General features: G+C 39.3%; 1 long non-coding RNA gene and 1 pseudogene across 5 annotated transcripts in view; both read left to right on the top strand.

The window, feature by feature from the left end:
- LOC150046392 (uncharacterized) overlaps positions 1-24,819 on the top strand; it is a 247,837-nt gene that overhangs the window by 109,127 nt on the left and 113,891 nt on the right. For all 5 annotated transcript variants that reach the window (XR_016539610.1, XR_016539609.1, XR_016539608.1 and 2 more), the window contains exon 3: positions 2,104-2,168. This is a non-coding gene — a long non-coding RNA (uncharacterized LOC150046392). The remainder of the gene's footprint in view (positions 1-2,103; positions 2,169-24,819) is intronic.
- LOC150046393 (large ribosomal subunit protein uL10 pseudogene) lies at positions 285-1,308 on the top strand (annotated as a pseudogene).

Raw genomic sequence — 24,819 nt, forward strand, 5'->3', positions numbered from 1 at the left:
AGCTAAAATCAAGAAAAAAATAGGTATTTTCACTTATACCCGGAGGCTAGACCTAGAAGGCATTCATGATTATGGACATGTATTTAAGTATAAATGTCCATACGTATAATTACTTTACTAGAATTATTACTTGATTGGAAGGTGAATCAAGCTAAGAGATTACTCAGAAGCGGAAGGAAAGAGGAGGATGGACAAAGAAAGTGGGCAGATAGTTTCATCAGGTGTCCTCGTGAGAATGACCTGGTCTTTAAACCCTGTGTGGCAATCCCTGATGCACCATTGTGATGCTCAGGGAAGGCAGGGCAACCTGAAAGTCCAGCTACTTCCTTAAGATCATCCAACTGTTGGATATGATCCAAAATGCTTCATTGTATGAACAGACAATGTGGGGTCCAAGCAGATGCAGCAGCTCCCTTAGCATGTTGCTCAGAGACAAGGTGTGGTGCTGATGGGCGAGAACACCATGATATGCAGGGCCAGATGAGGGCACCTGAAAAACAACCCAGCTCTGGAGACTCTGCTGCTTCCTGTCCGGTGTGATATGGGCTTTGTGTTCACCAAGGAGGACCTTAATGAGATCAGGGACATTCTGTGGGTCAATAACATACCAACCGCTACCTGTGCTGGTGCCATTGCCCCGTGGGAGTCACTGTGTCAGCTTAGAACACTGGCCTGGAGCCTGAGAAGACTTCCTTTTCCAGGCTCTCGGCATCACCACTAAGATCTCTCGGGCACCACTGAAATTTTGAGTGATGTGCAGCTTAAAGATGGGAGAAAAAGTGGGAGCCAGTGAAGCCACACTGCTGAAAATGCTCAACATGGGTGGATCATCCAGCAGGTGTTTGACAATGGCAGCACCTACAACCCGGAGGTGCTCGACATCACTGAGGATGCTCTGTATTCTTGCTTCCTGGAGGGGGTCCGCAGTGTCTGCAGATTGGTTACCCAGCTGTTGCCTTAGTGCCTCCTCCACTCATCAGTGGGTATAAGCCGGTCCTGACCCTGTCTGCGGAGGCAGACTATACTTTCCCACTTGCTGAAAAGGCCCTGGCCTTCTTGGCTGAGCCATCTGTCTTTGTGGCTGCTGCTCCTGTGGCTGCTGCCACCACTGCTACACCTGCTGCTGCCATAGCCCCAGCCAAGGCTGAAGCCAAGGAAGAGTTGGAGGAATCAGATGAGAATATGGGATTTGGTCTTTCTGACAAATTTCCCAGGAGCAGTCAACTCAGATTTATTTACAAAACAGGAAAATACTTTCTCTTCCAAAAAAGACAGACAGGAAGGAAGGAAAATAAAGAGGGCAGATAATTGTAACACATCAGAAGTATCTATAAGAGCAGCAGAGAGAAACTCAACAAAAGGTGATGGTCCATAAATGAATTAAAGGGAAGAGAATTAGAGTCTGGATAAGTAAGGACTGGCTGCTAGGAACGGAGGTGGATTTTCTGGAATTTTGTGATGGAAAGTCTATCTGAGCCTCCTTGTGTGTGACCAGATTTTTAATTCATTCATCTAATCCTTCTGACAAACCTCTTTGGTTAATAAGATTTGCCTAGTTTTATAGGCAGAAGAGCTCAGAGAAGCTCAATAACTAGCCTTAAGGATACACCATTAATCAGTGAGTGGAAGACCTGAGAGTTACATCAGGATCCCACAGACATCAAAACCCTTGTTTCAAAGCCCCACTCAATGTTCTGTGATCTTTATCAAGATTTACTTTGACTAAGTACAACACTGGTGGCTCACATGTAATCTCAGCTACTCAGGAGCCTGAGATATGGGGATCTCAGTTTGTAGACAATTCCATCAGAAAAATTGGAGAGATGCTCATCTCTAATTAACTGCCAAAAAAAAAAACAGAAATGGAGGTGTGACTTCAAACGGTAGAGTGCCAGCCTTGAGCAAAATAAAAGTCAAGAATACAAAACCCTGAAAGCAAGCTTAAATACCAGAGCCAAAAAATAAAAATTCTCTTTAACTGCTTTTGCTCTAAGTGGACTGTCTCTGGCCTAACTATGTCAAATGAAATTCTAAGGTTATTAGATGAAAAAATTCACCACAGCAGTTTCTCATTTGGCTCTTTTTAATTCCTCATTCATTTAGGCCTAGAGGAGGGAAGAAGAGACACTTTGGGTTTCACAGGAGCCAGAAGAACACCCATCTTCAAGGTAAGAATTTGAACTTTGCTTGAGAATTTGGCAGAAGCTCAGTGCTTTTCATTTTCTGTGAAGCCATTGTCCATTCCTGTCAGGAGATGAGTACATTTTAAAGGAGATTCCAGAACCAAATGAGTGAGTCACAGACGCCCAGACTCCACAGGGACCTGCTTGCCCAATGGAAGGACCTGAGAAGACCCTGTGACTTCTCTGGGACATGTGGACATTTGCCAGCTAATGACATAGAGCTGGCTTCTAAGTGCCAGTGGACAGGAGCACAGATATTGTCTGAGGGACATTTAGAGATGTGTTGGGACACTCTTCTGGTGACTCCTTGCCTTTAACATATATGTATAGAAACATCAATGTATAGAATCCTTGCTGTGTTCACAAACTAAACCCAGTTGCCCAACTTCTGAGCTTCAGTTTTCTTGTGTATAAAATAGTGATCTTGGGAGACGAGTTTCCTTTGAAAACAAAATTAAATCATGTATTCACATGAAGTCTACAAATGCTCTATAATTTTTTTTAGGTTTTTTTTAATTTATTTTTTATTGTAATTAGTAAAAGGGTTACATGATATTTGCCAGATAGAAGGTGCATTAATTCACATACATTGATACCCTTTCACATGTCTTGGTACCCGTTTCCCTCCCCCCCCACACCCCCCACCCGTCTTGGTTTTCCCCCCTTCCCTATCAAATTTCAAATATCCAAATACAAATAAATTCAATATATCAGATAACAAAGTGAGATACTATACCAATATGAGATAACCAAGGGACAGCAAACTCTATAATTTTTAAAATCGGGTGGGAAGTTAATACTTAAGTTAGAAATCAAAGGCCTGAGCTTCCTAGGCAAGCACTCTATCAACAGAACCAGATGATGCTTTAGTTTTATCTTTCAGATAGAGGCTCATGCTTTTTTGCGTAGGACCAGCCATAGATTGTGATCCTTCTTCCTCTACCTTCTGTATTGCTGAGATGGTAGACATGTACCATCATGCCTGGATTATTTATTAAGATGGGGGCTCATCAACATATTACCTGGACTGGCCTTGAAACATGCCTCCTTTCTGTAACTCCTAAGTGGCTAGAATTACAGGTGTAAGTCACCACACTGTTTAAGTGCATGTGCACGCACACACTCATGCATGCACATTTTTTTTCTTTTTTTTTTTTTTTTTTGCCAGTCCTGGGCTTGAGCTCAGGGCCTGAGCACTGTCCTTGGACTTTCTCAAGGCTAGGGCTCTACCACTTGAGCCTCAGCACCACTTCCGGCTTTTTTCTATGTATGTGGTACCGAGGAATCGAACCCGGGTCTTCATGCATGCTAGGCAAACACTTTAACCACTAGGCCAAACTCCCGGCCCGCACAGTTTTTTTTTTAAACATTCGGAAAGCCTTCAGGAATCTGCGGTTCTTCATTGTTTTGGATAGACGAATGCCCTTTGTTTCACTAGGCAAAAGCAACTGTGTTATCTGACCAATGATGGCAGAAACAGAGAATTTCATTTTCTTTTGTGCTGGTCCCGGGACTTGAACTCACGGCCTGTGCACTGTTACTGAGGTGTTTTTGTTTGTTTGTTTTCTTGTTTGTTTGTTTTTTGCTCAAGGCTAGTTCTCTGCTACTTGAGCCACAGCTCCACTTCTGCTTTGAGTCTCATGGACTTACTGTCCAGTCTGGCTTTGAACTGAAGCCCTCAGATCTTAGCCTCTTGAGTTGTTAAGTGTGGGCCACTAGCACTTCACTGATTTGTTTACCTTTTTAAAAATGTGGCCATTAAGGGCCAGGAGTTTGGCCTAGTGGTAGGGTGCTTGCCTGGCATGCACGAAGATCTGGGTTTTGATCCTGAGTACCACATACATAGAAAAAAGCTGGAAGTGGTGCTATGGCTCAAGTGATAGAGCTCTAGCTTTGAGAAAAGTCCAAGGAAAGTGCTCAGGCCCTGAGTTCAAGCCCCAGGATTAGCAAAAAAAAAAAATGTGGCCATTGGATTTTTACATTATGATCTTTTAAGTAGTTGTGCAAAGCAGTTACCATCAGATTTTTACTTTTGCATTTTTCATTAGGATTAATTAGTTGTTCAAAGTGACTTCATTTTGACATGCCCATATATGTAAATAAGGTATCTTGATGGTACTCAGGCCCTTGAATCACTTTCCTCCGCCCCCCCACCCCCCGCCACCTTCACCACCACCGCCACCTCAAAGTATTTCAAGTGTCATTGTACCCTTTTGGCCATGTTCACCTTCTTTCACCCTCTCCATCTACCTTCTCCCACCAACCAGTACCCACATCCCAGATAGGACCTGAGTTGCTTTTCTATCTCTCATGTTTTTCAAGTGTATGTTGTTTGTTCTATAGTTTCACCATGGTATTTTACACATGCTCACACAGTATTTTAATCCCATTGTCCACCTTCACTTTCCCCACTACCCCTCTATTGTTCCACAGCTTTCATTGAGTTTTGTTTGGCCATCTTTATTCACAGACTTATGGATTTCAGTATTATTCAAACTGTCCAGGTAGCCTCCTTGATATATAAACTATCTTCTCTTCTTTCCTTTCTGTACTAGCTGGAGAACTTGTCCAGTTTCCTTCTTCTACTTGTTCATCTGTCCTAAGAAGAATGGACAGCATGTAAGGGAAATCAGCTGAACAGCCTAGTGTCTGAGCCACTGGGCTTTCAGGCCAAGCTAGCTAGTCTGATGACTGGTGACACTCTATCAGACTTTGAGTTATGACTTCATACATCATTGTTTGCTTTGGGTAGAAAGTGAGATTTTTCTGAATGCTCTGGGGGGAACTTTGGGAGCAAGAATTTGTCCTTTCTGGTTAACCTCTGGTTCAAGGTCTTCTTGGACCCCGTAGGTGGCTGAAAATTTCAACCTGGGGCTGAGCTGAGAGAGGCAAGATGGGTATGCACTGGAAGAAATTGGCTTTTGTGGTCAGAACTATTGAAAATGAGGCTATCTTCATTTTCCACCAAAGAAGCAGAGAAATGTCACTGAGATCCTAATTCTAAATAACAAACTCAAGGAGTGAAAAAATTTAAATATGAGCTAATTTCCAGACTTTCTTTTCTGGTCTTGGGTGTCTGCTGAGCAAAAAGTTACTGACTGCAATGAAGGTGCATTGCTGACTGCCCATCATACCATCCCTTAAAGGCTCTCTCCATTTTTTATTTGCAGTTAATTTGCGGGCTTCTAGGTATCCTCAAACAAAATACCAGATGCTTTCTAAAAAACTATCAGTGGAAAACATTGCTCTCAAGAAATATAGAAAACATAATGATTTGCTTTACAACTTATATCTTAGATTGGCTTTGATGGTTTGTGTCAGTCGTTATGTCCATATGCCATACCTACATTGGTTGTATGTACATGTATCTGAGTATATGTATATCACAGTGTTTACCACATATTGATGCATTATTTATTGCATTAATATGGATAGTGTACTCTCTACCAGGCAGAGAGTATGCTATTTAGTCTGTTGCTATGTGTCTCATTGATAACCATGACCTCCAAAATTCTTCCACACCATCAGTCGACAGAGGACTTTTGGAAGAACATTAAACTCATCTTAAATGAATTTGGTAGAAGTAATTTCTCTATTGAGAATAAATATTTCCATTTATCAAGAGATGTTCTCTCAAATGATAAGAACATTATGTCCATAGTACAGGCTTCCTTGTAAAAAGAAAATTTAAAGGGAGTATCTATTTGTTCAGGTGGCAACAACTAGCTTCCTTATGATTGCCAAAATTAAGACATTCAGGTCAAGGCATGGTAAGTTTCCAAAGGAAATCACTTCCCCAATGCTCATAGACTCCTGTAAATTTATCTATTATTTTTAAGGGGACTTGATTAACTAAACTGATAAATAGTTGTTACATGTGGAACTGTAACTTTGTCACTGAAGTATGAATTATCTTCTCTTTTAAACAAAAAGCAATGCCTTACTCAACTAAATTTTAAAGCCGAAATGTCCAACATTCTTCACTAAAGAATACTGTGGGATGAGAGATAGAAAAGCTAGATAATAGGTAGCAGTGCATCACATTGTGTGCTGTAATGAAATACCAATTAGCAAGTTTATTGAGTACTTATTATTTGCAGGCACAGTGCTTTGTTCCTTGGATTCATTACTTCCTTTAGCTATTAGAATATCACCATGAAATCAGTTTGGTTCCATCTCCTTTTGAACTGATGGAAGTTAGGACTAGAGTCCAGTTAAGTAGCTGGCCAAGAGATAAAGCCAGGCAGTCTGTCTCCAGAGCTTGACCCTTCCTGAAATAAAATGGAGTAGAGGAATATTTGGAGTTAGAATGGACTCCACTGGCTGTGTCCTTGGATCATACTATATATTCAGCATGGCTGTGTTGAAGACAGTTTGGCTGGTAGACAATTTGTTATTGATTAGGAATTATGCCAAATGAGTCACCTTGTGGTGCTGCATAAAGGTACCTGTGTGCACTCATCAATGAGGGCAAGGATTGCTCTGGTAAGTGGGGAGGGAAAACTCATCAGTTGATAGTGTTCGCTGGTTTCTGAGGCTCCCTACATGGCTGGTTTTAATGAAATGCAGTCTAATATCCAGTGATAAAGAGATGCAACAATATAAACTCTTACAAATTATAAAAGTTCATTAGTACACATCCCTGGTTTAGACTTACACATGTGTGTATATGTGTGCATGAGTGTGTGCTAGTACTGAGTCTTGAAAGTATGACCCTTAGCTTTATTGCTCAAGGCTTTTGGTTTAATTTTCATGAACTTTTCTGCCTGGGCTAGTTTGAACCTTGATCCTCAAATCTCAGCCTCCTGAGTAGCTAGGATTACAGGTATGGAGAATGAACCTGAGGTCTGGGTACTATCCCTTAACTTTTTGCTTAAGGCTAGTGCTCTACCACTTGAGCCACAGTTCCACTTCTGGTTTTTTGATGTTTCTCATGGCCCTTTCTACCTGAGTTGGTTTGAAAGCTTGATCCTCATAGCTCATAGCTGAGTAGCTTAGAGCTACAGGCATGAGCCACTAGTGCCAGAGTTTCATCCCATTCTTTATTGACTTGTTTCTTCTTTAGGAGGGAAAATGTGGTAGCAATATTTTGCAGGTAAACTAAAAAGTTAATTTTAATCTTTTTAAAAAACATGATCAACTGAGGGAAATTACACTTCACTTTCATACAGTAGAAAACCATTAGACCAGAGTTCCTTGATGATTCAGACCAGTGTTATAACTTAGGTCCAAGACCAGGATTTGAACTGATGCTTTTGCTCACTGGCTAGCATTCTACCAATGGGACCAGACGTAGCACTAATATAACTTTTGTCAATTAAAAAAAATCAGGCTGGGCACCAGTGGCTCATGCCTGTAATTCTAACTACTCAGAAGGGTGAGACCTGAGACTCACGGTTCGAAGCCAAGCCCAGGCAGAAAACTCCCTGTGAGGCTCCTATTTCTAGTTAACCACTCAACAACCAGAAGTGGGGCTATGGCTCAGAGTTGTAGAGTGCCAGCCATGAGTAAAACAGCTCAGGGACAGTGCCCAGGCCCTGAGTTCAAGCCCTACTATAAAAAAAAAAATCAAAGATAGCATTCAGTATAATGATTTTTTAAATTCTGTTGTAATTTTATTCAGTTAAAAAATAATAATAGTCAAGAATGAAAGCAGGATTTATTAGTTATTTAATTGAATTGGACTCACAGTGTGAAATGATCATCAGAATATTCTCAGTGGCTGGGCATGTAGATGTAAGAGTGGACAATTGATCATTCTCTCCTGACTAGTCTTGATTAAACCAAATGACAAATGCAAAGACTTTTATAAAATGTAATGTGAATAGAAGAGTATATAAAATGAGCCAGAAAGCAAGTCAATTCTGCCCTGGGATTAGCACTCAGCAATCTCACGCACAGAGTGTGGATCTTCTAAATATACTTGCCAGATTCCTACTTAAATTTAAATCCTGTCCCCAGGCTTCTTGATATCTTCTATGCTATTTCTATCCACTTTGTTGGACAGCCAAAATGTTTTAGAGATTCTACTCTGCACATGCCCTTATACCTTCCTGTTTAGGTGTGTGAAGATGTACTTTCCAATTAAGAGAGTTAAAAGAGGAGATCAGATTATCTGTACCATGCTCAAACAATGAACCAAAGTAATATTTTTGGCCTGGGATGTGTGATCATCAAATTTTTGTGTTACAAGTGAGAAGGAAGGAAGGGAGGGAGAGAAGAAAGGGGAAGGAGAAAGAGAGAGAGGATGGGAAGGAAAAAGAAATTATTTTCTTATCAGAGAAAACCATTAAGTAAAATCAATACCATACAACATGAGTGAGAAATTGAACCAAATTAAGCCATAGAATTTCAGCTCTTTTCTCACCTTTGGATCTTTGAAATGAAGTCATTCTTTAGCAGCTTGTTTCATCTCTCCTTTTGATTTTCTTATTAGGATACTCTGGTGCATAGATTTATGTGGATATGGGATACATTCAGGTGTGTGCAGGATTCTCACAAATATGAGTTCTGAATGCTGAACTGTCTTTTGGGAAATGGGTTCAGCAAATGAGTTCTCCTTATTGTGGAGAAAGAGAAAAGTTGAATAGTTCGAAGACTGCTCAGCAGTGAAACTCCACCCTGAAGAGCCTCTGAGGTGAATGAAATGAATCAGAAACATATGGATTACATTTTACTTCGAGTGCCTGAGGGCTCAGAGTGTTTGGCTAAGTACATTTTAGGTTTTTCCCAATACAGAATTGAAAAAATACCATTGCCTGAAGCACTTTCCCAAGACCAACTTGTTCTAGGATTCAGCCCTTGGACCTTCTCTCCCCCTTCCATTAGAAATGCAAATGAGCCTAGAATGTAGGAATGTTCTCAGGGAGGGAGTGCCTAATCTTTAGAGGGCAGGCATGGATGGTAGCCTTTGTGGGAAACAAAGGATGAAGGAAAGAAGGAAGAAGTAAGTAAGGAGAGAGGGAGGAAAGGAGAGGAGGGAGAAATGGAGGGAAAATATATCCTCTTTCAACTACCGAAGATTCAACTACTAGAATTTCTCCATTTGTGCTGAAGGAATATTTGCATCCTGTTCAGATGCCTCTTACACTGCACAAAGGCATCTCCCAAAGGTGTATTAACTCTAGTGTGAATGAGGGCATTGTATACTTTTTAGTGCTGGTAATTATAACAGATTGGATCCATAGGAGCATACCAGAAATTTCTGGAATCTTCCAGAAGACAAGTTAATAGAATAGAATATAGGATACAAGTCCTGTCTGTTCCAAGGACAGAGATGCTGTTAGGATGATGTCAGAGATTTATCTTATTGGTCTAATCTGCTGTCTATCAGTCTTATATGCCACATTCAGTATTCTAAGATATAGTGTGGATATTTAGTGTCCAAGGGAAGACAGTTGTCATAATGCATCAAGAAACATGTTTGAATTTTTTGGGAGTATCATTCTTTTTGTAATTAAACAACGAAAAGAAATATCCTGAAACAACTCTAAGGTTTCTGAGCAGCAAAATAGAAAATTAAACTACCCTATGTTCATATAAAAGAAATTTTATGCAGTCATGAAATGAACATTGGGAAGCAGTTTTGAGCATGAGAATGCCTCATAAATACAGTCAATAGTTGGCTTCCACTAGGAAAGCCACCTCCATCCCCTCTGCTGTCCAGATGTAGTGACCCTTGCAGCCACCTTCCATCATCAAGACAGATCCTCAGAGTGAGGATCTACTTGCCAAAGTCAGCCCAGTTCTCAAGGCAGCCAGGGAAAGTAAGCCTTGGTTACTTTCAAGTTCTCTTGGGGTAGCCAAGATTTAGGTTATAGAGTAGAATTTTTTAGAACACAGGAAGGGAGATGACGTGGGGTACATGAAAAGGATATAAGATGTTACTATAGACTCTTAAAGAGGATCTGGACCACAAGAAAACAGGAGTGGTAAGGAAACCAGTAAACTCTATTAAATATAAGTAAACTGTGCAGACAGTCTCTGACCTACAATGGTCTGACTCATGAAAGCTTAGTTTAGGACTTATTTTTACTTGACACATGATATACAACATAGTCTGTAGTCACCACTCCCAGTCAGCCATGGAATCACAAGGATGAACAATCAGTACTCTAAGGCATATGCGTGACAAAGATATATTAGTCTCATTGCATACATTTTCAACTTGCAATGGCTAGAATTTCACTATAAGATGAACATCGATTCTTGATTTTTCAAATAGCAGTAATTAAGCTCGTGCAACCACTATTGAAATCAGTATGGCAATTTCTTGGGGTGGGAGGAACCACCACCAAAGAGGTGAGAGATACACTAGAATCATTTGCACAGTCATGTTTACTGAAGCAGTATTTACAATAGTCAAGCTATAGAAAAGAAGAGCCTGGCACAGTGGCTCACAAAGGTAATCCTAGCTACTCGGGAAGCTGAGATCAGAGGATCGCGGCTCAAAGCCAGCCCAGGCACTAAAGATCGCGAGACTCTTATCTCCAATTAATCACTAATAAAATGGGAAGTGGGGCTGTGGCTCAAGAGGTAAGGTGGTAGCTTTGTGCTGAAAGAGCTTAGGGACAGCGCCCAGGCCCAGAGTTCAAGCCCCCTGACCCACAAAAAAAAAAAAAAAAAAAAAAAAAAAGGAAAGAAAGAAAGAATGAAAGCAAGCAAGCAAGCAAGCAACCCAGATACCCTTCAGGTCCATATACACAATGGGGTATTATTTAACCATAAAAAAAGAATGAATATACAGAATTAATCACACATACATATACATACACATACACATTCTACATATGGAGAGAGAACATATTTGTAATTGTGAAATGGTTTGAGATTATTAAAAGCAAAGGAGAGAAGAAAAGAGAATGACAGAGGGTAAACTACATAATACATTGCATCACTGCAATACCTTGCATCTGTGAATGAGAACAGCAAAACAAAACCAACTGATACTATTGAATAGGAGATAGTAGGAATCTGGAAAGTGAGAGCATAAGACCTTATGAGTCTGACTAAAGTACTGTGTTATGCATATGTTAAATGCCGTGGTGAAACCTCTTAAGGAATAAAAATAGCGGTAGCACTCTAAAATTTAACTCCAAATAGTATCTTGTTGGAGGCAAAGAGAAGACAGGTAATTAAGTAGTTTGTCCAGTTTGGGAGAAGAACTCTACACATAATAGAATTCATTCTATTAGAATGATCATACACTATGTATTTTACTTAGGCAATATATCTAGAATTATTAATTAATTTTTAGACATTGAAATAAACACATCTGGTCTGGGAGCATGGCCTAGTGGTAGAACGCTTGCCTACCATGCACGGAGACCAGGGTTCGATTCTTTGGTACCACATATGCATAGAAAAAATCCAGAAGTGGTACTGTGGCTCAAATCGTAGAACTCTAGCCTTGAGAAAGCTCAAGGACAGTGCTCAGACCCTGAGTTGAAGCCCCAAGGTTGGCAGAAAAAGAAGGAAACATATCCAACTTTCCATTAAATGTAGGGATGAAGGTTGGGCATGGTGTCATACACGTGTAATCCCATTTACTAAAGAGATGGAAATTGGGAAGGTCATGGGCAAAATGCAAGACTTTATATGCAATACAGATAAAGAAGGGATGTGGTATGGCTCAGCTGGTAGAATGCCTGTCTAGCATTCGGGACATGGTGAATTCAAACAGCAATACAACTAATAAAGCAAGGATGATATACCTACATATCACCTCATACCAATATAAGTTCCAAATGAATCAAAAACCCCAGTATAATGTCTGAAATCATGAAACCACTTCAGGAATGAGGAGGAGAAACAGTAGGACTCCTTTGCACAGGCAGGAATGTTCTTTTTTGATGTGTGTGCCAGTACTGCAGCTGGAACTCAGGGCCTAGGTTAAGTCTAGCCCTCTACTACTTGAGTTCTACTTCTGGATGCTTAGTTGGAGATAGGAGTCTTATGGACTTTCCCACCTGGTCTGGCTTTGAATCACAATCCTTAGATCTAAGCCTCTTGAGAAGTTTGGATTACAGGTGTGAGCCACCAGCACTTGGCCATTCTTCCATTATTTTTTTTTGCCAGTCCTGGGCCTTGAACTCAGGACCTGAGCACTGTCCTTGAGCTTTCTCAAGGCTAGCACTCTGCCACTTGAGCCACAGCACCACTTCTGGCTTTTTTTCCCCATATATGTGATACTGAGGAATTGAACTTGTCTCTTCATGCATGCTAGGCAAGCACTCTATCAGTAGGCCAAACTCCCAGCCCTCTTCCATTATATTTTACCAGTACAGTATACCAGATATTTTCATTGCAGTCAGTCTGCCAGCTAAAAAACATCACTTGTTGATTCTAATTTTTTACTTATATAACTTTATTTAGTTAGATAGAACTCATTTCATAGGTCAAGTAGCTATTTGTATTTATGTTTCTGTACTTTATCATTTTATATCAGTGTGTGTGTGTGTGTGTGTGTGTGTGTGTGTGTGTGTGTGCGTGTGCACGTGCACGCGCGTGCCAGTACTAGAGCTTGAATTCAGAGCCTCATGCTCTTGTTCTTCTGTTTGTTTGTGTTTTGCTCAAGGATGGCACTTGAGCTTTGAGTTGGTACCTTCATTTCTGGCTTTTTCCTTGATTAACTGAAGATAAGAGTCTCACAGATGTTTTTCTTCCTGGGCTGGCTTTGAACTGAGACCCTTAGGTATCAGCTTCTTAGTAGGTTGAATTACAGGTATAAGCCACCAATACTATTTGGTGACTATTTGATTTTTTTAGTTGCATTATAGTACACATGTACATGTGTGTTATAGTGCACATGTAGTTGCCATTACATTTTAAATACAGAGTTTACTGGCATTAAGAATAGTCAATTTTGTGTGACCCTCACCATTATCCATCTCCAGACTTACTCATCACCCTCAACTGAAACTCTATACCCATTAAATACTAACTCCTGATAGCCTTATTAATTTTATGAGCTTTTTATATATTAAGATAATTTATGAGCTGCCATATATATGTGTGTGTCTCTATATAATATATATCAATATATATTATAATATATATCCCAGCAATTCTGTGAAGTAGGCAATTGCTTTTATGGTTTGCTATAGTCAAGCTTTAACCTCCCCTTACAAGTGCTCTACTATAGTTTTCCTCCCAAGGTCATCCATGACCTCTACATTGCGGAATCCAATAATCAAGTTCAGTTCTCCTCTTATGTGCTTTGTCAGCAGAATTTGACACAGCAAATCACTTCTTTCCACTCAGACTTTCCCACTTGGAACCTAGGCGGCCACTGCCTTCTGGCTTTCCTTTCACCAGGTTTGCCACTCAGTCTGAGTCTTCTTTATCTGGTGATGTCAACTTTTCTCTAGTCTTTGCTCCTCTTCATCTGTGCTCTCTCTTTGGGTGATCTCCTCTAAAGATTCCTCCCAGTTTCACCTATGTATAATTATGCTCCACATCTCCACCTGGAACTACACACTTACATATTTACCTGCCTTCTTCACATTTTACATTTAATATACATATAGAGTTAATGTTATCAGAATTTATATCCAGATTCTAGTTATGATAGAACAAGTTGGTTAAATGATCTCTCTTAGAGTAGAACATCAGGCGAAAATACATATTAAAAATATATCTGCAAGGGAAGATTCAAGAGGTATAACCATGGTTAGGAGTGTGGGAGATGGTACCATGTTCCTATTGGCTAGAAATGGATTGCAGTTTGGTTTAAAGATTTGGTTAACCTTTTCTTCTATGGTCCACCAGTCAAAGTTGATGTGAGAACCCAGATTTCCTAAGTCACAATAGACTACTAGGTTTCACTCATAATAGCCTAGAACAGATAAGCCAGGTGGTGAGTGAAAATAGCAGTCTTAGAAATAAAAGCCTGGAACCAAAATTTATATCCAAAAGCTTATGAGGAATCTAGGATTTCAAATGAAAGACAAGACAAAAAGGTCCAAAGCAAAAGATCCAGAGAAACAGAGCAGGAGATGGCAAGAATATGATTTTAAAAAAATTTCCGAGGGAGGTGAAGTGCTCCTGGTATGTCTTTATCAATGGATCAAGTGGGATGTCGGAAGGTGACTGACTTAAAGATGTGGAAAATGTTGAACATCCCCTAAAGGAAGAAAATGCTGGCAGAAGAACTCAGCTATGAGCACTGAGAATACAGGATTCTGGGAAATGACTTACTACCAGTAGATATCTAGATTTCCTGGGTCCTCCACTCACAGAATAAGGTATGAACAGCATTTATAGCACTTATTTTTGGGGCCCCAAGAATGTCAGAATCCTGTTCTTCCTTCCACTACTTTCCTTTTAATAGAAAAATGTAATATACTGGAAGTGAACAGACTTACTTAGATTTGTAAATTTTCTGTTAATCTCCGTGACCTTGAGCAAGTAATTTAAATCATTCCTTATTACTTATTTGTAAAAAAGAGACTGTTTAGGTACCACTATTACAATGACATTAATCTACATTAAGCACTGGAAACCATGCCTAGCAAGGATGAAGGCTCACTTAATGTTAGCAATTATTACTATCTCTCAAGAGAGAAATACATAGGGACAGTAAGCAAATGCAAATCCAAGGAACCTATTTGCTTTCAGTTTGCAAGAGTATCTAAAAAGTCCAATGAGGAACTCTCATAGTGCATTCAGAGCAAATAGCTTGGGTTTAAAGTCTACAGGGATCTTTACTGTTTCCTAAAGCATACATCCAAATCTTAGCTCTTTCCAGAATGTAACCTGGCTCATTATTAAAAACTAGAGGGAGTAGCTATCATGTTTAAGAAGGTATATAAAAGAAAGAAAAAGGCCTAATGCCACTTAATCATCAGCTTCATTTAGGAAAAGAGAGCAAAATAGAAAGCGAACTTCATCCTGGCATTAAGTGGCTATGCTTCCGATTCCAGTATTCCAGTGAATGTCCCAGGATGCTGGACATTCATATTTCTAACATAGTTTTCCATATAATACTGTGATTCTTTTCATCGCCATTTGTCCAGTACTTTCTTCTGTGTTTATTCTGAATAAGAGCCGATTTTGTTCCGTTCACAGCCCCAAAGTTTATCTGAGATCACTAACTCCCAAGCCACAGGAACCTTCACCATTAGAGCTTCAGCCAGGACTCTACACTTGACTCATTTATCCTTACTTCATTCAAAACTTTCAAACGTTTCTTTTAAAAAATTATTGATATACTTTATCCTGTGTTTCTAAGTGTTTTGGAGCAGGTGTGTATTTCAAGATGCTAGTTTTTTAATTGTTCCCTGATATTGTTCTTAAGATTAACCTAGATCAATCTGTCATTTGTAACAACACAAATCTTTTTTTTCATTTTATTTTTTATTATCGAGGTAATGTTACAGTTACATTCATCAGGTAGTAGGCGCATTACTTCTTACACATTGATACCCCTTCTTATGTTTTTGTCCCCATTTCCCTCCCCCCACCCCTTCCCAATCACCTTGTTTCCCCCCCTTCCCTTTCCTATTTCAAATAAACAAATAAAACATATATAAACATATATACCTGGTAACAAAGTCAGATACAGTAACACTGTGAGACTAACCAAAGGCCAACAAAGGAGAAGAGAAATAAGTAGTACATTAAGAACAACAATCACTCAAGATAAAGCTTTTGTTTCCATAACCTAGAGACCCTTTCATTTAGCCTCATCCTATATGACCTTACGTATCTAGGTTTTGAGTTATTGTAATCCTCTGCTAGGAGAGTCCTAGGTGTGTACTAATTATTACAAATGAAGGAAACTATGTTTCTTTGGGTCTGGTTTACTTCACTTAATATGATTTTTTCCAAGTCTTTCCATTTCCTTTCAAATGGGGCGATGTCATTCTTTCTGATGGCAGTATAGAATTCCATTGTGTATAAGTGCCACATCTTCTTGATCCAGTCATCTACTGAGGGGCATCTGGGTTGGTTCCATATCTTTTGTAGCAACATAAATCTTATTTCAAGTGTTTCGAAGAATGTCAATCTGTTAGAATAAAATAAAATATAGAACAGCCTTTTTCTGGCTATCACTGAGAAGATCGAAAATAGGAGTTTTCCTTGTAATTTATAGTGGCATTCAGAAAACCTCCTGAGCCCTGTTGGACCACACAGGGTATGTCGCAAAGAAAAGTCTAATCTTGACCAAATACTTTATGGGTATGTATGACCGAGAAGTCGGGGGGCGGGGGGAGAGGGAGAGAGAAACAGAGACAGAGAGGCACAGAGGAAGGGAGGGAGGGAGGGGGAGACAGAGAGAAACAGACAGACAGAGAGGCACAGAGAGAGGGGTGGAGAGGGAGAGGGGGAGAGAGAGAGAGAAACAGATAGAAACACACACACACACACACACACACACACACACCAAGGTATGTTTTGAGAGAGAGGGGGGGGAGGGAGGGAGGGAGGGAGGGAGGGAGGGAGGGAGGGAGCGTGCACTGGAATTTTAACTCAGGGCTTCTTGTCTTTTCCTCTCAAAGTTGGCACCCTATCACCTGAGTCAAATCTCTCCATTTTTGGCTTTTTGCTAGTTAATTGGAGATAAGGGCCTCACAGACTTTTCTGACAACTAGTTTTAAACGACAACCCTCAGATCTCAGTCTCCTGAGTAGCTGGGATTACAGATATCAGCTATTATCTCCCAGCTTCTACCCTCACTCTTGAAAATACTTTCCTTCTTTGATCTCTTGTCAAAAAATGATTCGACGGTATAAGAATGAGTTTGTTTTGGACCTCTATCTCCTTTTTCATTAATTTGCTTATTCATTTGTTAATACCCTATTGAGAAATTACTGTCATTTTATAACTACTCTTGAAGTCAGAGATATCTTCCATTTTGGCTCTCACTATTCTATTTTTGTCAGCAACTGGTTAGTCAAATTGATTTATCCTAATTATGACAGTATTTGCCGTTAATTACTTTTGGTTATGTAGTTTCACTTGTTCATTTTCCAATTGTTTGATAAATATTTATTGTATTCCCTGAGACTTCTGATAGGCTCCCAAGTGATGGCAATATATATATATACACATATGTATACACACATATATATATACATATGTACATGTGTGTACATATATATGCATATATAGCAATAAAGTAAGCATAATTCCTATGTTAAAAACTACCATCCTAAAGAGATATAAAACAAATAACTGATAAAATGTGCTAAAAATAAACACTTAAGTCAATAAATATTTATTGAGCACGTAGTATCACATTGACAATGTGGGATCTGGATTCCATGTTGAATCTCAGTGCTGCCAAGGCAAGTGTGAGTTTCACTTCTCAGCCTGATACCACCCACACAAACTCTTCTCCAAGCTCCACATTTGCTGCTAATTACTCAACTCCTTCTCATTTGAAACTTTCCCACCACAAAAGTACAATAATATGAATTATAATATCTTAGATTATCACAATGTTTTCAATGTGTTTTCAGATGGGTTTTTCTCACATCTCTCCTGTACATTCAGAAAAGCACATATTATGGTTATGATTATGATATTACTTTATTTGATATTGAAAAGAATTTCTCAGAAACATGAAGTGCTTTTGTTGACCATCATTCTGCCAGGATAAGAAATCTTTTCTTTTCATACCCAGGTCCCTCCCCTCCCCCCAACTCTATTCTTGCTTGCTTTTCCTGTCTTTTCAGCATCCTATCAATATGTTCCATTTCAGGGAAGGTTTCCAATTTCAGGTACCACTTCTGAACTCCAAGTTAAGCTGCTACAGTGGTCTCTGATGTTGAAAGACTACAATACATTGTCAGTGTTATCTTCAAGTGCTGATGGAGATTTATGAATGAGGATGGAGGAAAAGTACCATGCCCATTGTCCCGATGATAACTGCCTGCAGAAGATTCATAAAAATTCTGACGCTCGCTTCATTCTTTTTCCCAGGCATCAGCTGTCAGGGAAAGGTCGCCCTTTCCCACTCAGCTTTGCAATGAAGTGATAAATGTGTCAGAAAGCTCATGCAGGGTGCAGTCCTCTGTCTTGTAAACAGTTTTCATTGATACATATATTAAACTTACTTCTCTTTTTTCCCGAGCCTTTGTAAAAGGGCTTGAAAAATCATGCCACTGTCACTGATACATGCCTCCTTCATGGTGCAAATTTAAGTATATGGGCTTGTTGAAAGTATACATAAAAAGATGTAAGTGGCTGGATCTTTTGAGTCTTGTTGGATACAAGGCTGACCAACATGGTAGAGTTATTTATTTTACTTAAGCCACCCAATTCTGAATTTTCATGAGTGCCTCTCCTGATCATCTCTCTGTTTCACCTCCCATTATTTAGAGAAACACTTATAGGCCTCTGAAGACACAGAAATATGGAATGCATTTTTTAAAAAAATAGGTCAGTTTATTATTTTTCCCTCCATGTTTAATGCAGAAAAGGGCACAATTTTGCATTCCCGTTGGCAATGTATAAAGAATAAGGAGTGTGTAATTGGGATCACGGCAGGAAATGTGCTGGGGACTAAGAAAAAGTTTTGTAAAATTAGATTATTAGGGGGAGAAGAGACTTCAGGCAGAATGGAAGATACTATTATACATATTTCAGTGGAAATTGAAAAAGTTCCAGGATCCCACCAAATCAGGAAACTAAAGTTTTTAAAAACAATAACTGTCATTGTAGCTAAACCCGCAGCCCATAACTTTGATTGCCATTATTATTAATAATATTGTTGAGTTATGACATAAAATTAGATACTGCTTGTCTATCCACCCAGCACTTATTATAGCACTGGAGATTTACTGAAGGGAAAATAAGATCCAACCTGTGGTGATATTCCTCCCTCTGAAATCTGTGCATTCCATTCTATCATCGAAAGGAATAGCCTCTATATCCCTGGCAAGACTGAGGTTTGACAGGTTTGTATGTAATGTGTGATCCTGCTGAAATTGTACAGCTTTGTGGTGTTTATTCTGTCGGGATCTTCTTTCACTTGTGCATTTGCAGAGCTCCCTCACCTGTCTTGGGAGTTGTGTTCCAGAGACTCATGCAATAGAGAAAATTCCCAAAGTAGTAGAAGCTTTAGATAGTTGTCCCTCCCTAGATTGTGCTTCATTTATTGCTACTTTGTGGATTTTCACCTATTGCAGGGGTTTCTGGAATGTAACTGCTGAGTCGGGTGAGGGACCACTATGTATTGTGTTAAAAACTAAAAAAAATTGGTGATACAGTGAAGCTGCAACAAGTGAACTGCAATATAGCATGGGACTACTGAATACTGGAAGACTTTGGTTTCTCTTCAGATTCTTTCTACCCTGTGCCTCTTATGGCTTCCCAAGTGGCCCTTGCTCCTAAATGCTTCTGGGAAGAAAAAATGCTTCTCTGTTTTATAAGCCCATTTATAATCCAGAGAAATTATTTGGTCATATTATAGTCTTTAAAAGGACTTGCCAGTGTATGTGTGTAGTACTGGGGCATGAACTTAGGTCCTTGATCTCTCCCTTAATTTTTTCATTCATAATTTACATTCTTGAGCTACATCTCCACTTCTGGCATTTTGCTGGTCAATTGATAGATACACATCTCTCAGATTTGTCTGCCCAGGCTGGCTTTGAACTGAAATCCTTAGATCTAAGGATCTCAATGTCCTGGGTAGGTAAGATTATAGGAGTGAGCCACCAGTGCCCTCCTGTCTTAAGTCCCTTTTTCATTTTTCTTGGCTTAGGGAAAATGCCTTGATTGATTACAGGCAGGAATCTCTCCCCCTCCCCACACACACATTCTGCTTTGTTTAAGTAACATCAGGGTCCTCAGCCCAAGGTAGTTGGTGAACTGGAATGGTGTGTGAGGAGCTAGGAAAGAACTCCTCCAGGTTTCAAAATGATGTTTATATTTTACTTTTTCAAGTTTAAAATTGATATAGGTGCTGTTAGTTATAGATGATATAAAACTGGCCAGTGAAAGCTTAAGGCTCTTGTCTTGCCTTTAAAATGATTCTTCTCAGTTAAGGAAACAGCAGGTTTTCTCAATTCTAACAATGTGTTACAGTATTTGGATATATAGAAACATAAGCTCGGTGGTTTCCCTCATGTGTAGTAATTAATATATGTCTAGGAAAGTCCTAGCAGAGGATCACAATAGCTAAATAGCTATGTACATATGAGCATATAAAATGATGGAAATCAAAATGAACTCTAAGATATGGAAACAAGAGAGGTTTATTAATGTACTATGTGAAGTTGTTTCTTTTTTTCTTTCTTCCCCCCCCCCTTGGTTTATCTCTTGTTGTCATTGTTTTTTATTTTGTTACCCTGTGTCTTGTATATATGTTTCTGGTTTTGAGGAAGGGAAGAGAGTAACGAAATGGTGATACAAAGGACATAGGATGAACTAATATTACAGCAATACTCACAGACATTATGTTGAAAATGAACTTTATAACTTGTGGGGGAGGGGAGTCAACAGAGGAAAGAGGGAGAAAATGGAGGAGGGTGAAACACCATTGTGTAGCCCCTGTATACATCACCTTTACAATAAATAAAATATTAAAAATAAACTTTAAAAAGTTTTGTTACAAAGTTTATTCAAAAAAGAAGATTGTCCCAAAGGAAGTATTCAATAAGGGAGAAAGGCTTACATGAATCTTGTAGTACTGCTCTGGAATTATAGCTATCAGTGTTTAAATTCATGACTTTGTAATACCCATACACACCGGTGCGGTAACGGTTACAAATGTGTGTATGCATGAGTTAATATAAATATGGGGCAGACTTTGTAGATTTGTCCAGGGAGAGAGCCTTGAATAATTAGCATACCTATAGTCACAAACACATCTACCTAAATCTTGGTTTCTGAATACTAGAAGAGAGTTGAACTTCTTAGAGAGGTGATTGTGTTAAGGATAGAGAAAAAAAAACACAGGATGCACTTGGAATAGCTTTAGTACCATAAAGTGAGAAATACTCAAGGCTAGGGGAAGAGAGGTGTACACACAGAGACAGAGACAGAGAGAGTGAGAGAAAGGAGATAGGGAAGAGAAAGGAGAGGATGAAGGGAGGAAGGAAGAGAAGAAAAATGAAGAAGGGAGGAAAGGAAGGAAGAAAAGAGAAGGAGGGAGGGAGAAAGGGTTCGAAGTAAGGACAGAAGAAAGGAAGGATTAGGCATGCGAAAAAGCACAGAAGCCATATCAAAATGAATAATAAAGTACAAAATGTTGTATTTGATTAACACCTGTGATATTTGTGTCACAGGTGTACACTGATACAGATAAAATGTTGACTAGATAAGTGCCTAGAGCAGAGTGAACAACGTTTCCCGACAGAGGAGTTCCCATTAGTCACTGTAACTATACAAGGAACATGGGACCTATAAAACCCACACAAGAAGATCACAATAAGACTGTTGCAAGCAAAGTCTACCAATGGGTTCTGGAATTCACAAGCAAGGTTTGATGACAGGCAGAAATTTGTACAACCTAGAAGTACCTCACCTAAGATTGTTATTACCAAGGGAAAAATGCTAACTTTGTAGTGACAAAAATTCATCATTATGAGGTAAGTGTGACCTTGAGCCCTCAATGATGTCAAGATTTGACACGTTTTGCCAAAAAAAAGTATGCCCTCAATCTAATCATGATAAAACATCAAACAGACCAAATTGGGCCAAGAGTTTGGCTTAGTGGTAGAGTGTTTGCCTAGCATGCATGAAGACCCAGCTTTGATTCCTTGCTACCACATACATAGAACAAAGCTGGAAGTGCTTCTGTGGCTCAAGTGGCAGAGCTCTAGCCTTGAGAAAAGTCCAAGGACAATGCTCAGGCCCTGAGTTCAAGGCTCACAACTGGCCAAAAAAAAAATAGACCAAATTGAGGGACATGATAACTTGCCACTACTCTATAATAGTGATAAAGTCATGAGAGACAAAGAAAGTTTAAAGAATCATCACAAGAGAGATCAAGACTGCCTATAATTATAGTTACTCAGGAGGCTGAGATAAGAAGATCTCAATTTAAATCCAGCCTGAGCAAGGAAAGTCTGAGAAATTCCATCTCCAAAGCAACTAGCAAAAAGCTGGACTGGTAGCATGTGGTAGCTGCCAAGTTGAATAAACTCAAGGCCCTGAATTCAGCCTTGGGAATAAGGGAAATCATAACCTGGTGCTAACACTTAATTTTCTGATTTCAGTAATTGTACACTAATTGTACACTAATATATACACTTATTAATTGTAAGGTTAACAAGATGTTAACCTTAACACTGTGAAAAGCACTTGGGGGCTGCTTGTACATGAAGTTGTTGTGTAAGTATACATTTATTTCAGAATTAAAAAGAATTAAACGGGAAGTAAGCATTCCGATAGAATATTTTCTTTCTTTCACACTGAAATCTCATTTATCTTAGTGGTGCTATAATTTGAAAGTGGTGGAAATTCTCTTCTCTATACTTCCACATTTAGGAGAAGGTCTGTCAAACAAGGTATTGCCTAAATTTTGGTAGATTTGCCTACTAGGCTGGTTTCAAACCATGACCCTCAGATCTCAAACTCCTGAGTAGCTAGAGTTACAGGTGTGAGCCACCAGTGATGGGCTGGATTGTTTGTTTTCATGCCTATTTAGGGGAAGAATTAAGGGTGATAATTGTTTCTTGCTGCAGATTCATTCTTCATAACCCCCGCCCCCCGAAAGCCATTGCACTGGCAGGATTGGGGCTGTTCAAGTCATTGAAGGCTGGCTGCCCTTACTGTAGCCCCCTGAAAGAGAGAATTTCGGTGAGGTTGTCTTGCTATTTTTTTCATCAAGGAAGTCTAGACATCTTTGAATACCTTGTAGATTTAGTATTTCATGGGAGCAACATGAATAAATACAAGATGTTTACTGAATAGTCCCAGAACTGGATTGTTGCTTGTCATTTGTATTTCCAGTCCAATTCCATTTCAGTTACCTGTTGCACTGATTTTTTTTTCTGCTTTAGACTGGAAATACCTTTTGGAAGAGTGAGGAGCAGGGGTCATATTTGATTCTATGTCACTGAAGACTAGTGCCTGATCTACTCTAGTGTATACATTTAAGAAATAAACATTTAAATGAAGGGAAAACTGACTATCTTTCCAGCTTGCTGATTATACTCTTAGATAAAATATTAACTAGTTTGTTTTAAATAGTCTTTCTTACATTAATTCTGGCATGACCTTTGGGGACATCATTAGAGTATAATTTTATTTAATATCTGAGCAAATTCTTCTTCCTTCCCAGTGTCCCTTCCTTCCCTGTCTACCAGCTATGAGTTAAGCAAATTGGAGCAAGACTGGTACAATCCTTTCTAGGCTTTACAGTCTCAATGAAAGGTGTTAAATACATCATTACCAAAACAGGAGATAGACAGCAATATGGTGAAAAGGAGAGGGTATAGGGCAGAGACAAATGAGTGCTTCCTAAAGTGGAAAATCATAAAAAGTTCCACTGAGTTCTTTTCATCAGAATTCCAAGAGTTAAAATAAGCTACATTAAAGACTGCCTAAAGTGTTCCTCAGGAGACCATCCCTATTTAAGCTCTTTCCTGCCAATCATAATGTCCTACTTCCTGGAGCTTGTTCTTTATTTTCTGTCTCTTAGTAGCACTATCTCCCCTCCCCCCACTTTTACTGCTGTCCTCCCATACTGCCCTCTCTGTGTTATCCTAATGGATCATATGTCCCTCTTCATCTGATTCAACATAGAAGTGTTTTAATTTCTCCACCCACCACATGTCTCTTCTTGTTCCCCATAATCAGAAGTTTTGGCCTCCTATTGATCCTCTCTATCATTTTATCCATCAGCCACAGAAGCAACAGATTATAGAGAAAAGATCCTACATTAACAAGAAAGACTTGTGTTCCAAGTTCAACTTCAGCAATTAATAGTTAGGAGATATAAGGCCACTGATCATTCATTCCAAATGCCTTATTTCTTTAATAGGAAGTGGAAAATTGAGTTTCAGAAAAACTCCCGTCTTCCTGTAAACTTGATGTATTGAAAGGAGGTTGATGGTAACTTAGGCTGGCATAAATTCTTCTACTGTAGCCTTCCTTTCTCCCTCCGAATTTTGTAGTCACTTCCATTACCTTCTACTTCCTAATATTGTTGATGTGCAGTCATGGAACACTTGTAATTGCTGTCACTCACAATCCTGTTAAGATATTATCTTCATTCTAGCACTCTGAAAATTCATTTCAATGTCTGTCTTGGTTAGTCTTTAAAATTCATTCTAGTAGGTACTCAATGGTTCTTTCAATATGGCCCACAAGTTTTTCCCATTTGGAGCTGGGCACAGGGGAACCCTAGTCCAGTCAAGCCCAGGCAGAGCCAACTTGCAGACTTGTGGGCAAGAAATAAGTATTGCCATATGCCACTGAGATTTAGGGTCTGTTATCACACAATCTGATGGATTGTAGTTGACTGTCCATATGTGTTTGATGGTGACGCATTTGAATGTTAGTTAGAAGCTCTGTTTGCATTTGTATATATCGATGGTTCCTATGTCTATCTCTCTGTATGTTTCTCTTTTCCTCTTTTTCTCTCTATCCCACCTGTTGTGAATGAGAAAGAGACAGAAAGAAAAAGGGAAGGAAAGAAGGAAAGAAGGAAGGAAAAGGAAAAGATAGGAAAAGAAGGGAG

This window comes from Megascapheus bottae, chromosome 25 (genome assembly GCF_031878675.1).
Source record: "Megascapheus bottae isolate mThoBot1 chromosome 25, mThoBot2.hap1, whole genome shotgun sequence".
Classification (NCBI taxonomy): domain Eukaryota; kingdom Metazoa; phylum Chordata; class Mammalia; order Rodentia; family Geomyidae; genus Megascapheus; species Megascapheus bottae.